Raw genomic sequence first — 15,878 nt, 5'->3', positions numbered from 1 at the left:
CCTCTGCATTGTGTAAAAAGACTGTTTGATCCTGTCTTCTCTGATCATCCCCTTACTGTCCCCAATCCATTTGCTGATACAACAGAGCTCTAGGAGTCACTCTGCACATGCTTGCACATTAGTCTTACAAAGGGCCAGAACAAAATGAAGATTCACCTCCCACAGACTTGAGTGGGGTTCGGTATTTGCGAACTTCCTGATAGGTTCGGAGAATGTGCAGCTAACCCAGCTTACCGGTTCGCTCGTCACCGCTTGGCTGCCCATCACATTCAAGCACCAACAGGAACGCTACAGAGGTAGAAGGGTCAAGGTATACTTTTTTTTTATGATTGACACGTGACTTCAGTTAGCTCTGATAGACAAACAGAGACATGCGATTTTCGTGCTGTTCGTATGTATTTTTTATCTGGCTATTAGAAAACATCATCAAAGTTCGTCCCTGGGTGGGCTCAAACCACCAACCTGCAGTTAATAGTTGAACATGCTATCTCCGATTGCACCACAGAGACTTGGGAGCTTTGTGGGATCATTTTAAAAGGGTAAATCTTGAACTGCTGAAACACAACATACAAAAGTATGGGGGGGGGGGGTGATATATTTTATTATATATATTTTCATTTTTTTGGGCACCTTAGGAAGAATGGGGATCTGTCATTTGGTTATAAGCAGAAGAAGGTGGGGCGCTGTCATTTGTTTACAAACAGAAGAAGGTGTGAATCTGTGATTTGTTTACAAACAAAAGAAGGTGTGAATCTGTGATTTGTTTACAAACAGAAGAAGGTGGGGCTCTGTCATTTGTTTATAAACAGAAGAAGGTGGGGCTCTGTCATTTGTTTATAAACAGAAGAAGGTGGGGCTCTGTGATTGGTTTAGAAACAGAAGAAGGTGAGGATCTGTTGTCTGTTTACAAACAAAAGTAGGTGGGGAATCTATCATTTGTTTACAAACATAAAAGATAGGGATCTGTCATTTGTTTACAAGCAGAAGAAGGTTGGAATCTGCTATTTGTTTACAAGCAGAAGAAGGTGGAGGTATGTCATTTGTTTACGAGCAGAAAATATTGAATTTGTCATTTGTCAAGTAGTTGGGGATCTTTCATTTGTTTACAAACATAAAGGATGGGGATCTGTCATTTGTTTACAAGCAGAAGAAGGTGGGAATCTGTGAATTGTTTACAAACAAAAGAAGGTGCGCTCTGTCATTTGTTTACAAACAGAAAAAGGTGGGGATGTGTCATTTGTTTACAAACAAAAGCAGGCGGGGATCTGTCATTTGTTTACAAACATAAAGAATGGGATCTGTGATTTGTTTACAAGCAGAAGGTTGAAATCTGCTATTTGTTTACAAGCAGAAGAAGGTGGGAATATGTCATTTGTTTACAAACAGAGGAAGGTGGAGATCTATAATTTGTTTTCAAACAGAAGAGGGTGTGGATTTGACATTTGTTTGCACACAAAAGAAGGTTGGGGTCTGTGATTTGCTTAGAAACAGAAGAAGGTGAGGATCTGTTATCTGTTTACAAACAAAAGTAGGTGGGGATCTATCATTTGTTTACAAACATAAAGGATGGGGATCTGTCATTTGTTTACAAGCAGAAGAAGGTGGAAATCTGTGAATTGTTTACAAACAAAAGAAGGTGCGGCTCTGTCATTTGTTTGCAAACAGAAGAAGGTGGGAATCTGTCATTTGTTTACAAACAGAAGAAGGTGGGGATCTGTCATTTGTTTACAAGCAGAAAATATGGAATTTGTCATTTGTTTACAAGCAGAAGAAGGTGGAAATCTGTGAATTGTTTACAAATAAAAGAAGGTGCGGCTCTGTCATTTGTTTGCAAACAGAAGAAGGTGGGAATCTGTCATTTGTTTACAAACAGAAGAAGGTGGGGATCTGTCATTTGTTTACAAGCAGAAAATATGGAATTTGTCATTTGTTTACAAACAGAGGAAGGTGGGGATTTGTCATTTGTTTACAAACAGAAGCAGGTGGAGATCTGTTATTTGTTTACAAACAGAAGAATATGGAATTTGTCATTTGTTTATTTGTTTTGTCATTTGTTCACAAACAAAAGAAGGTGGAGATCTGTCATTTGTTTACAAACAGAGAAAGGTGGAGATCCGTCATTTGTTTACAAACAGAGAAAGGTGGAGATCTATAATTTGTTTACAAACAGCAGAAGATGGGGAACTGTCATTTGTTTACAAACAGAAGCCAGGGATATTCATCGTGATTGGTGATGGATCCACATCTGCTGCGTGAAATGGACCGGCAGGACCGGCAGCAGACGTTGGGCTCATATGAAGACCTCCTAGACACAGGCCGCCATGACCTGCGACTCAACCTTGTGTCTCCAATTTTTGTTCCTATTACGGATGGCTGGAAGCGATGGTGGAAAGAGCGGCCGTCCCTCTTTCTTCGCGTTGTGCTCCTCCAGCGCTGCTCTGTGATGTAAAATGCCGGGCCGCAGCAATTCTGCAGAATTAAAATTTCATAAGCCTTGTTCATTACCGGGAAGTTGGGTCCCTGGTCTATTGACGCTGCATTTTCTGCCGCCAGAGCCCCGTGTTTGCAGAACGTCTGGGAGATATGTTGGAACGAAATCTTCTGTGAGCTCGTTCAATGATCGCTGCGCCCCGGTGATGCTCCGGCAGCTTTGATCAAATCTTTCTCCGAGCATCCGAGACCCGGGGAGCCTTTTAAAATGATTTCCAGGGATGCGGCTGATTTAGTGCGTTTTGGCTTGTGGTGCGCAATACCGTCTCAGAGGACCGCGAACTCTCATAGGCCAAATGTGACACGATGCTATTATAAAGCAGAACGCTTTCTTTTCTTTCTGATATCTCTGCACACTGTGAGCTGCTCACAATGTGCGTTACAAGCTACAGAGAGCCAGAGCCCGCCTCCTTTCTTGGCTGGAGGACATCCAGCGCCATCTAGCCCAGGCGTCTCCAAACGTTTGAAACAAAGGGCCAGTTTACTGCCCTTCAAACTTTAGGGGCACTGAATTGTGGCCAATGGGAGTAGAAAATGTCCTGGCGTCAGTGGGAGTAAACAATACCCTAGGCTTGGTGGTCAGGAGGAACTGCCCTATCGTTGGTGTCAGTGGGATAACTAGTTCCCCATTTCTGGTATCAGTGGGAGGAACAGCGCCCCGTCACTGGTGTCAGTGGGAGGAATAATGCCCAATTGTTGGCAGCAGTGGGAGGAATAGCGCCCCATCATTGGTGTCAGTGGGAGGAATAGTGTCCCATCATTGGTGTCAGTGGGAGGAATAGTGTCCCATCATTGGTATCAGTGGGAGGAATAGTGCCCCATCATTGGTGTCAGTGGGAGGAACAGTGCCCCATTGTTGGTGTCAGTGGGAGAAACTGCCCCATCGTTGGTGTCAGTGGGGTAATTAGTTCCCAATTTCTGGTATCAGTCAGAGGAACAGTGCCCTGTCACTGGTGTAAGTGGGAGGAGCAGTGCCCCGTCATTGGGATCAGTGGGAGGAACAGTGCCCTGTCGTTGGGTTCAGTGGGAGGAATAGCGCCCAATCATTGGTGTCAGTGAGAGGAATAGTGCCCCATCATTGGTGTCAGTGGAATAGTGCCCCATTGTTGGTGTCAGTGGCAGGAATAGCGCCTCATCATTGGTATCAGTGGGAGGAATAGCGCCCGATCATTGTTGGCAGTGGGAGGAGTAGTGCCCCATCATTGGTGTCAATGGGAGGAATAGCGCCCGATCATTGTTGGCAGTGGGAGGAATAGTGCCCCATCATTGGTGTCAATGGGAGGAATAGTGCCCCATCATTGGTGTCAGTGGGAGGAATAGCGCCTCATCATTCATGTCAGTGCAAGGAATAGTGCCCCATCATTGGTGTCAGTGGAATAGCGCCCCATCAAGGTGAAGGGTGCGGCGAGGGGCAATCAAAGGAACCGAATCTCCTGTATGACTCTCTCTGCAGCAGCTGAAGCCAGCGGGATGGAGAGGAGAACAATCCAGCTTTCAGCTGCTGCAGGGAGAGCCATACAGGGGACCGGTTCCAGTAATTGACCCCCTGCAGCACCCATGACCATCCCAGTACACCATACCTTTCCCCCCGCTGCTCAGCCCCCCACCCCACAGTGCTGCCAGCGTTCCCAACAGCAGCTGCAAGTAATTGCCCCCGGTCTTGCTGATCACCCGCTCTGCCCACATCCGATTCACTCAGCTGCCTGGCCCCCCCTGCTGGCCAGGGCCCCGTACAGGAGGACTGGTGGTACCCCCTTATCCATGGCCTTGGCTGTAAGCACTGTTAAAAGATCTACAGGGTTCTGATTCGGGACACCCCCTCGCCAACACCAGTTCAGGGAACTGACCATTTGGAAACTCGGGCACTGCCCGAGGGCCCGGGGTCAGCAGGGGGCCCCATGAGATGCCCCTGGTACCTTTTTCATAGGCTTTTTTGAGTTTGGGCAAGGACACAGGGGCCCCATGATCCCCTATAGCCCGTGGGCCCCATGAGTTGTCAGTCCGCCCCTGCACCAGTTACCAAAGTTTTCAGTGCATAGAAATTTTAGAGTTGGAGTTTTGCACATCCTGACTTGAATAAGTGATATGATAGCTTTATATTTGTAAAGATCATTTTTTATTTCAAATATAATAAAATATATAATAAACACCCATATAAGCACCAACACGGTTATACAATCGAAAAAGTGGTTTCCAATCTTTTCAAATTTGCAGCTTTCCTCAGAATAATCCTCAGTGATCCTGCCATGAAAGTCCTTGTTCAGGCACCTCCTGTCATGGTTGGTGACGGCTGTTTCTCAATTGACATTTACAGGTCTGTTTATAAAACAATTGTTGGGTGATCGTCGTGTGCATGTGCAGGGGCGGACTGACAACTCATGGGGCCCCCGGGCAATAGGGGACCATGGGGCCCCTGTGTCCTTGTCCAAACACAAAAAAGCCTATGAAAAATGTACCAGGGGCATCTCATGGGGCCCCCTACTGACCCCGGGCCCTCGGACAGTGCCCGAGTTTCCAAATGGTCAGTCCGCCCCTGTGCATGTGTACAGGCTGTGCAAATTTTTCTTGTATTTTCTCCAATACCATTGCTTCCTATGATCTATAGCGCCATCTATTGGTCAAAATGTGGCATATCTTACTGCAATACTGCACCTCAATCAGAAAATATGCCGATGACCACAGAAAAGTATAATATTAGAAAAATAACATGGAAAGTTCACACAGCCAGGACGAAGGATTGTGACATTTGTCCAACGAATATTTTACTAATAGATCCCTTAACCACTCGCCCTCCAAAGGATTGATCCCCCCCTTCCTGACCAGGCTATTTTTTGCAATACAGCGCTGCGTTGCTTTAACTGACAATTGCGCGGTCATGCAACGCTGCACCCAATGAAATTTACATCCTCTTTTCCCACAAATGGAGCTTTCTTTCGGTGATATTTGATCGCCTCTGCAATTTTTTTTGTGCTATAAAGAACATTTTTGACTTTTTGCTATTAAACATGTCCAGTAAAAAAAAATTTAAAAATCAAATTTCGTCATAAATTTAGGCCAAAATTGTATTCTGCTCCATGTCTTTGCTAAAAAAAATCCCAATACGTGTAAATTCATTAGTTTACGTTAAAGTTATAGCGTCTACAAATGGTGGTATAGATACTGGGATTTTTATTTTAATTTTTTTATACTAGTAATGGCGGCAATCAGCGACTTATAGCGGGACTGCGGCGGGCATTCTGACACTGGGGGAGAACTGACTTGGTGTCACTGACATCCCCAGTGACACCAATACAGTGATCAGTGCTAATAAAAAGCACTGACACTGTACTAATGGCACTGGGCAGGAAGGGGTTAACATATGGGGCGATCAAAGGGTTAACTGTGTGCTGTTTTACTTTGTGTGCTGTGTGTGTTTTACTATGTAAGCACACTGCTTTGTATGGCTGTGCTATGCAGAGCCATACAAAGCAGTGTGCAGGAGCTGACAGGGGAGAGATCTGTATTGTTTACATACAGACCTCTCCCCTGTCAGTATTCCTGAGCAATCGCCGGATGCCGGCGGGGAATCTCCGGCGGGACCCGGTGATCCACAGCTGTAGCCGCCAATGGTGGCGTGGGTAAGGAACGAGCGCCCCCTACCTGGAAATCCAAAAATCACATATATGTGATTTTGTGCAGCCCTGCCGCCCTGTAATAGTAGTTAAAGAATATGTAAACCCAAACACTAAAATTTCCCCCTAGGCTTTAATCCTCGCCAGAGCCAATTTTTGCATTTTTTTGCACATAGATAGATATATATATGAAAAAGTCGCTTATGGGTGACAGTCCATGCAATCGCCAAGGGTTGGATATGACTGAATGGATAGATAACAGACAGACAGATAGATATGGATAGATAGATAGATATGAGATGGATAGATGATGGATAGATAAATAGATAGATGGATGGATGGATGGATGGATGGATAGACGGACGGACAGATAGATGATGGATAGATAGATAGATAGATAGATAGATAGATAGATAGATGATGGATAGATAGATTATGGATGGAAGGATAGACGGACGGATAGATAGATATACGGATAGATAGAAGGATAGACGGACGGATGGATGGAAGGATAGATGGATGGATAGATAGATAGACAGAAGGATAGATAGATAGACAGACGGATAGATGGACGGATAGAAGGATAGATAGATAGATAGATAGATAGATAGATAGATAGATAGATAGATAGATACAGTTGCAAGAAAAAGTATGTGAACCCCTTGGAATTACGTGGAGTTTTGCATGAATTGGGCATAAAATGTGCTCTGAACGTCATCTAAGTCACAACAATAGAAGAACACAGTCTGCTGAACATAATACTACACAAACATTAGATGTTGCCATGGTTTAATTGCACATAACATGCAAACATTCACAGTGCAGGGAGGAAAAAGTATGTGAACCTTTGGACTTAATAACGGGTTGACCCTCCTTTGGCAGCAATAACCTCAACCAAACGTTTCCTGTAGTTGCAGATCAGACCTGCACAACGATCTGGAGTAATTTTGGACCACTCCTCTTCACAAAACTGTTTCAGTGTAGCAATATTCTTGGGATGTCTGGTGTGAATCGCTCTCTTAAGGTCATGCCACAGCATTTCAATCAGGTTGAGGTCAGGACTCTGACTGGGCCACTCCAGAAGGCGTATTCTGTGCTGTTGCAGCCATTGTTTTGTTGAATTACTTGTATGCTTTAGGTCATTGTCCTGTTGCATCACCCATCCTCTGCAGAGCTTCAGTTGGCGGACAGATGGTCGTATGTTTTCCTGCAAAATGTCTTGATAAACTCTGGAATTCATTTTCCCATCAATGACAACAATCCGTCCAGGCCCTGAGGCAGCAAAGCAGCCCCAAACCATGATGCTCCCTCCGCCATGTTTTACAGTGGGGATGAGGTTTTGATGTTGGTGTGCTGTGCCTTTTTTTCTCCACACATTGTGTTGTGTGTTCTTCCCAAACAACTCAATCTTGGTTTCATCTGTCCACAGTATATTTTGCCAGTAGTGCTGTGGAACATCCAGGTGCTCTTTTGCAAACTTCAAACGTGCTGCAATATTCTTTTTGGACAGCAATGGCTTCCTCCGTGGTGTCCTCCCATGTACTCCATTCTTGTTTAATGTTTTCCTTATTGTAGATGTGTCAACAAAAATGTTAGCATGTGCCAGAGATTTCTGTAGGTCTTTAGCTGACACTCTGGGATTCTTCTTTACCTCATGCAGCATTCTGCGCTGTGCTCTTGCAGTCATTTTTACAGGACGACCACGCCTAGGGAGAGTAGCAACAGTGCTAAACTTTCTCCATTTGTAGACAGTCTGTCTTACCATGGACACATGAACATCAAGGCTTTTGGAGATACTTTTGTAACCCTTTCCAGCTTCATGCAAGTCAACAATTATTGATCGAGGTCTTCTGAGAGCTCTTTTCTGCGAGGCATGGTTCACATCAGACAGTGCTTCTTGAAACCAGTAAACCCAAAACAGGTATGTGTTTTTTAAGGGCAGGACAGCTGTCAGCAACACATCCAATATCATCACACTGATTGGAGTCAAGGTTGGCTCACTCCTGGCTCCGATTAGCTCTGGGAGAAGTCATTAAGCTAGGGCCTCACATACTTTTTCCTCCCTGCACTGTGAATGTTTACATGTTATGTGCAATTAAACCATGGCAACATCTAATGTTTGTGTAGTATTATGTTCAGCAGACTGTGTTCTTCTATTGTTGTGACTTAGATGACGTTCAGAGCAAATTTTATGCCCAATTCATGCAAAACTCCACGTAATCCCAAGGGGTTCACATACTTTTTCTTGCAACTGTAGATAGATAGAAGGATAGATGGATAGAAGGATAGATGGATAGATAGATGGATAGATAGATAGACGGATAGATAGATAGATAGGTAGGTAGGTAGGTAGGTAGATAGGTAGATAGATATTACACAGAACCCCCAAACATGATATATTTTCTGAAAGCTGACACCCTAGACAATTAAATAGTGGTAGTTCCAATTTTTTATCCTATATTTGCTGTAGGTGACGCTTCAAAAGCCCCTACAGGTCATCAGTATAGATCTGGTGCTAGAAATATTGCTCTCATTCTGGCAATATGGAACCTGACATTTTCACGGGTAGGTGCCCCCGACGTGTGCGTTTACGTTTGTACGTGTGTATATGTGGGGGGGTCTAAAAATTTTTTTGGGGGGGGTATTACATGCTTGGGTGTAACTTTTTTTTTTGCAAAAATTAAAAAAAATGTTTTGCTTAACTTTTTTTTTCATCCCAGAGAGGACACAAAGTCCCCTTTGTGATTATTTTTATTGGGACATGTAAGAGACCCTGCATGCCTCTTCTGAGCTCCACTGTATGCATTGCAATACATCTCTCCCCGGATATTCATGTGACTTTCTGGGTCACAGCAAGAAGGGGAGGAGAGCAGACGTGTGTCTGCTCTCCGCTCTCCGCTCCACCTGCCGGCACCCGCCATAGTTACATAGTTAGTCTGGCTGAAAAAAGACAAAAGTCCATCCAGTTCAACCATTAAAAAGAAAATGATAATCCTACACCCACAGTTGTTCCAGAGGAAGGCAAGAAAACCCAGCAAAGCGTGATGGCCATGTTGGCCCCGGGACTGCGTAAAAGGGAAGTGAAAGGACAGTCCCAATCTGATAATCCTGATTCAGGAGCACTGCATAGTCCCAGTTTGATAGTCCAGATCCAGGAGCACTGCATAGTCCCTATTGGATCGTCCCGATTCAGGAGCACTGCACAGTCCCAATTTGATAGTCCTGATCCAGGAGCACTGCATAGTCCCAATCTGATAGTCCCAATCCAGGAGCACTGCACAGTCCCTATTGGATAGTTCCGATCCAGGAGCACTGCATAGTCCCAATCTGATAGTCCTAATCCAGGAGCACTGCACAGTCCCTATTGGATAGTCCTGATCCAGGAGCACTGCATAGTCCCAATCTGATAGTCCCAATCCAGGAGCACTGCACAGTCCCTATTGGATAGTCCCGATCCAGGAGCACTGCACAGTCCCAATTTGATAGTCCTGATCCAGGAGCACTGCATAGTCCCAATCTGATAGTCCTGATCCAGGAGAACTGCACAGTCCCTATTGGATAGTCCTGATCCAGGAGCACTGCACAGTCCCAATCTGATAGTCCTGATCCAGGAGCACTGCACAGTCCCTATTGGATAGTTCTGAACCAGGAGCACTGCACAGTCCCAATCTGATAGTCCTGTTCCAAGAGCACTGTGCAGTCCCAATCCAGGAGCATTGCACAGTCCCAATCTGATAGTTCTGATCCAGGAGCGCTGCAGTAGCATGAGGAAGGAGCTAGAGGAGGGAGAGAGCACAGCCCGCACCTCCTCCCAGCTCTACTCCTCCTCTCCAGATTTAGCTTGTCTCTTCCAGCACTAAACTGACAGAATACAGAATTAGTAAAGTGGTTGTCTCTATTCCTTTCAGCTGTAGCGGCAGGAAATCTCCTTGTGCTGCCCCCCCCTTCACAAGATACTATAGCGCCCAGGACAGTCGCCCCTCCTGCCCCCCCTCTTGTCTCGGCCCAGGGTACATATATATAGGGCTTAGGACCCAGGAACATCCAATGTTCTCTTTGAAAAGCAATGCCATATGGTGCCTGGTGTGGGCAGGGGCGGACTGAACACTCATGGGGCCCCTGGGCAATAGGGGATCATGGGGCCTCTGTATCCTTGCCCAAACTCAAAAAAGCCTATGAAAAAGGTATCAGGGGCATCTCATGGGGCCCCCTACTGACCCCGGGCCCTCGGGCAGTGCCCGAGTTTCCAAATGGTCAGTCCACCCCTGGTTGTGGGGCTTCTCACTTTTCACCGTCCACCCCAGTGGAAGTGGTGGTGGGCTTCCCCATTATGTGAGTGCTGTGATGGCCATTTCACATTTCTCGCATGATTGGCAGCTCACCGCCATGAGCAGTGACCGTGGGTTGTCCATTACACCGCGCTCACCGTGCTGTTAGTGTGCAATGAGCGTGCTTCCAGCTCAGAAGAGCGCCTCCCCATGGACGCACATGTGTTCTGGCTTGGTGTTAAGGCCCACCATGTATACTTGCCTATAGCCAGCAGGAAATGGTTAATGGAAGCCAAGGTAGCAGAGCCAACATACTCCTCATGTGGTAATCCCTGTTATGATTGCCATACACGTTACAATCTGATTGCACAATCTATGTCCGATCTTCTTTCGTAATATGAGAACAAACCCACATGATCCCTTTGAGTTGTATCCAATCACACAGGACTTTGGACTACATAGATGTTAACCCTTTTAGGATGGCGTTACACACATATGTGGTAGCCAGGGGCGGACTGACCATTTGGAAACTCGGGCACTGCCCAAGGGCCCGGGGTCAGTAGGGGGCCCCATGAGATTCCCCTGGTACCTTTTTCATAGGCTTTTTTGAGTTTGGGCAAGAACACAGGGGCCCCATGATTCCCTATTGCCCGGGGGCCCCATGAGTTGTCAGTCCGCCCCTGGTGGTAGCATTGCCCTAATGCCCAGCCGCTGCATACATGGTCACTGTCTTGTTCTGGGGCATGCCTATCAGTGCCCCCAGAACTGTGACTGAGCTGTCATGGACAGCTCACAGTCAACTACCAACACCCAATGATGTCAGCACTGTGCAGCCAATCACAGTGCCTCAAGATTGGGAGTGCCACCTATTGGCTCCAGGTATGATGGCTCATATACGCCTGGTTCACACCTATCCGGTTTTCAGTGCGTTTTCAGACTTGCCCAAACGCACTACAGTTCATTTACCATGGTTTTCTATGGGCCACGTTCTATGCGTTTTCACCCGGTGCGTTTTCCATAGACTTCAATGGCAATGCCTCAAAAGCACAGTGCTTGCGTTATTTATGCAGTTCTGCATTTTTGCTGGTTTCTCCTACAAGACAACAAACACCTCCTAAAAGTGCAAAATGCATCATAACGTATCAAAAACACATCAAGAACGCATGTGAAAAAAAACGCAAAATGCACTGGGAAAACGTATCAACTGCAATCTGCATAGATGTCAACCAGGCCTTCGCCACCTGAAGACTGCAATACGTATATATACCATTCGGTGCTCAAGTGGTCTGCCGGGGTTATGGCTGAAGATGTCACCATAACCTCGGCATCTTTTTTTTTTTTTCAGCCAATGGCGGCCTTTCTGATGAAAGCGGTCCAAGCAGCTAATTAGCCACTGGCACACTCTCTGTAGCAGCGGGAGGGGATGTCGCCCCCCACCCATCCCTTGCCAGTGTTTCTTGGATTAACCCTTAAAACCAGTGTTCCCGAGAAACGATCCGATGGTGCGGCCGGCTGAAGATTGAGTCGATGAGAGACTCTGTTGTCCCTGATCACCTCTATTGCCATGGAGGACCGGACTGACGTTATGACGTCACATCCGGTCTAGGCTGGATGTAAACAGTTTTTTTTCTTTTTTTAAAGCAAAAGATATTAAAATTGATTTTATTTTGCAAAAACGCAGTACAGTCCATTTAACCTCTTCATGCCGGCCGCACACAAATGTGCTGCCTCCCGGCGTCTGGGCCTAGACGCCGAGCAGCCGCACATTTGCGTTCTATAAAAAAAAAACATATGTGCCTGACACCAGGCGCGGACTGACCATTTGGAAACTCGGGCACTGCCCGAGGGCCCGGGGTCAGTAGGGGGCCCCATGAGATGCCCCTGGTACCTTTTTCATAGGCTTTTTTGAGTTTGGGCAAGGACACAGGGGCCCCATGATCCCCTATTGCCCGGGGGCCCCATGAGTAGTCAGTCCGCCCCTGCCGCACACATTACATTTAAGGCAGCCTGACTGCATCCATGTGTTGGGTTCACTCGGGCTTTAGGTTTTCATAAACCCGGAATATTGTTCCCGAGTGCACAGCGCAGTCATTCATTCTCATGCTTCTGGCCGGGAAAGTAGACCTTTGCACTTGGAAAGTCTTTGTGGAATGTGAAATATCTCACTGATCGCTGATTTATGGCGGGAGACTCAGGCGTCAGAGTCGCTGTGTCCTCAAGTAACATTTACAGAAAGGAAAAAGTGAAGAATGAAGGAATAATAAACTGTTGGCGTTCGCATTCCCGGATGCAGCACTGTAGTCCCCGCAACTTTACGCCGTGTGCTGCAATGCATGGGAAGTCATGGCGCAGTTCCTGGGAGTGGAAGATCGGAGATACTAGAGAAACACAAATGTGGATGCATTCGCTTGTAAACGAGCTGTAATAGTAATGATCTCTAGCAGTCTCATGTAAAGTGTCTCCATTCTATGACTGTCTCCTGTGACTATCCCAGTCTCTAACTACTCCTACTGCTTGTTTGTAGGCCTCTGACCTTCTCCTGTACTGTGTCCGCAGTCTCTGGTCATCTCCTGCACTGTGTCCGCAGTCTCTGGTCATCTCCTGTACTGTGTCCGCAGTCTCTGGTCATCTCCTGTACTGTGTCCGCAGTCTCTGGTCATCTCCTGTACTGTGTCTGCAGTCTCTGGTCATCTCCTGTACTGTGTCCGCAGTCTCTGGTCATCTCCTGTACTGTGTCCGCAGTGTCTGGTCATCTCCTGTACTATGTCTGCAGTCTCAGGTCATCTCCTGTACTATGTCCGCAGTCTCAGGTCATCTCCTGTACTGTGTCCGCAGTCTCTGGTCATCTCCTGTACTGTGTCCGCAGTCTCTGGTCATCTCCTGTAGTATGTCTGCAGTCTCTGGTCATCTCCTGTACTGTGTCTGCAGTCCCTGACCATCTCTTGTAGTATATCTGCAGTCTCTTACCATGTCCTGTATTATGTCTGCTGTCTCTGACCATCTAATGTAGTATATCTGCAGTCTCTGACCATCTCCTGTAGTATGTCTGCAGTCTCTGACCATCTCCTGTAGTATGTCTGCAGTCTCTGACCATCTCCTGTAGTATGTCTGCAGTCCCTGACCATCTCCTTTATTATGTCCGCAGTCTTATGTCATCTCCTGTACTGTCTGCAGTCTCTGGTCATCTCCTGTAGTATGTCCACAGTCTCTAGTCATCTCCTGTACTGTGTCCGCAGTCTCTGGTCATCTCCTGTATTGTCTCTGCAGTCTCTGGTCATCTCCTGTACCATGTCCGCAGTCTCTGGTCATCTCCTGTACTGTGTCCGCAGTCTCTGGTCATCTCCTGTACGGTGTCCACAGTCTCTGGTCATCTCCTGTACTGTGTCCGCAGTCTCTGGTCATCTCCTGTACTGTGTCCGCAGTCTCTGGTCATCTCCTGTACTGTGTCCGCAGTCTCTGACTATCTCTTGTAGTATATCTGCAGTCTCTTACCATCTCCTGTATTATGTCCGCAGTCTCTGACCATCTCTTGTAGTATATCTGCAGTCTCTTACCATCTCCTGTATTATGTCTGCAGTCTCTGACCATCTCTTGCAGTATGTCTGCTGTCTCTGACCATCTAATGTAGTATATCTGCAGTCTCTGACCATCTAATGTAGTATATCTGCAGTCTCTGACCATGTCCTGTAGTATGTCTGCAGTCTCTGGTCATCTCCTGTAGTATGTCTGCAGTCTCTGGTCATCTCCTGTAGTATGTCTGCAGTCTCTGACCATCTCCTTTATTATGTCTGCAGTCTCTGACCATCTCCTTTAGTGTGTTTGAAGTCTCTGACAATTTCCTGTAGTATGCTGCATTCTCTAAAATATATTGTATGTCTGCAGTCTCTGACCATCTCCTGTGTTATGTCTGCACTCTCTGACCATCTCCTGTGTTATGTCTGCACTCTCTGACCATCTCCTGTAGTATGTCTGCAGTCTCTGGCTACATATGTCACATATAAGGTCACATTGACTGAGTGAAGGAGAGAAACTGAGAGAGAAGAGAAACATGGGAATACTAGTCAGGACCAGTGTGGAAAGGTGTATTTGCTTTATAAGAATAAATCCCCTCTAATGTTGGGTGTCCTTCATGTGTGAATGTTGCTGCGTTATGTAAAACTATTTAGTTTTTGACATTTTAGAATGGTGTGCCTCATGATTGTGCAATGTTTAAAGGGTGCCACAACTGAAAAAGAGAAAAGGTGGGAGTCATCAGTTAGTCCATTAGGGGGAGCTCTGTCACACCATATACAACAGTGACTGCAAGCAGCCAGAATGTCAGCTGGTTCCATAGTGTAGCGGTTATCACGTCTGCTTTACACGCAGAAGGTCCTGGGTTCGAGCCCCAGTGGAACCACATTTTTAGTTTTCCACCCCATTCTTTTATACTTTTTCTTTGTTTTTATTACATTTAAATTTTTTGTTATTTGCATTATTATTTTTCAAAAATGTTCTATATTTATGGAAGTTACCAGCTCCCTTTCCTGCAATGAGGGTGTTGACTTTTTTAAAGCTCGAGGACAAGCTCTGCCTTCTAGCACACATGACATGCTCGCAGTTTATTTGCAGAAGTGAACTGAAAACTGGTGCAAGTTGGGATGAGAATTGGAATGAGGGAAAAAAATACACACATGGGCGGACTGACCATTTGGAAACTTGGCCCGGAGTCAGTAGGGGGCCCCATGAGATGCCCCTGGTACCTTTTTCATAGGCTTTTTTGAGTTTAGGCAAGGACACAGGGGCCCCATGATCCCCTATTGCCCGGGGACCCCATGAGTTGTCAGTCCGCCCCTGAATACACACACACACACACATATATATATATATACTGTACAGGTGTTATATAGCGCCAACAGTTTGCGCAGCGCTGTACAATATAAGGGAGACAGTACAATTACAATACATTTCAGTACAGAAGGAATAGGAGGGCCCGGCTCATGGAGCTTACAATCTAAAGGAAGGGGGAGGGGATACAAAAGGTGATCACTGCGGGGGATGATCTGGCGGTGGTGATTGAAGTACAGTTCTTAGGTGGAGGTGGGGTAGGCTTCCCTGAATAAGTGAGTTTTCAAAGATCGACCTAAAGGCAGACAGGGTGGGGGCTAACTGGACATACTGGGGTAGAGAGTTCCAGAGGAAGAGGCTCTGGTGAAGTCCTGGTGGCGAGATTGGGAAGAGGTGATGAGGGAGCTAAAGAGCAAGATGTCTTGGGAGGAGCGCAGCGGGCAGTTTGGACTATATCTGCGGATGAGGTTGGGGATGTACCTAGGGGCATTGTTGGGGATGGCTTTATATGTTGTGGGTAGTATTTTGAATTTTATAGGTTGGGTTAGTGGAAGCCAGTATGAGAATGTAGTAATAGCCGTTGGTTTTAGCAGTTAGTAGGTCGTTAGTGAGTTTTAGTTGGGTAGTTTTAGGGTCAGTAGGGGGCAGAAGTGAACTGAAAACTGGTGCAAGTTGGGATGAGAAT

The 15,878-nt window shown here is 46.3% G+C and overlaps 1 non-coding gene across 1 annotated transcript; it reads left to right on the top strand.

Annotated features, from left to right (window-relative positions):
* Positions 1–14,692: 14,692 nt before the first annotated feature.
* On the top strand, positions 14,693–14,765 carry TRNAV-UAC (transfer RNA valine (anticodon UAC)). The gene has a single exon. It is a non-coding gene; the product is annotated as a tRNA-Val (tRNA).
* The last annotated feature ends 1,113 nt before the right edge of the window (positions 14,766–15,878 follow it).

Source organism: Staurois parvus, unplaced genomic scaffold (genome assembly GCF_062004578.1).
Source record: "Staurois parvus isolate SC_StPar_1 unplaced genomic scaffold, SC_StPar_1.0 ptg001930l, whole genome shotgun sequence".
In the NCBI taxonomy this organism is placed as follows: Eukaryota; Metazoa; Chordata; class Amphibia; order Anura; family Ranidae; genus Staurois; species Staurois parvus.
This window is presented reverse-complemented; position numbering and strand designations above follow the sequence as displayed.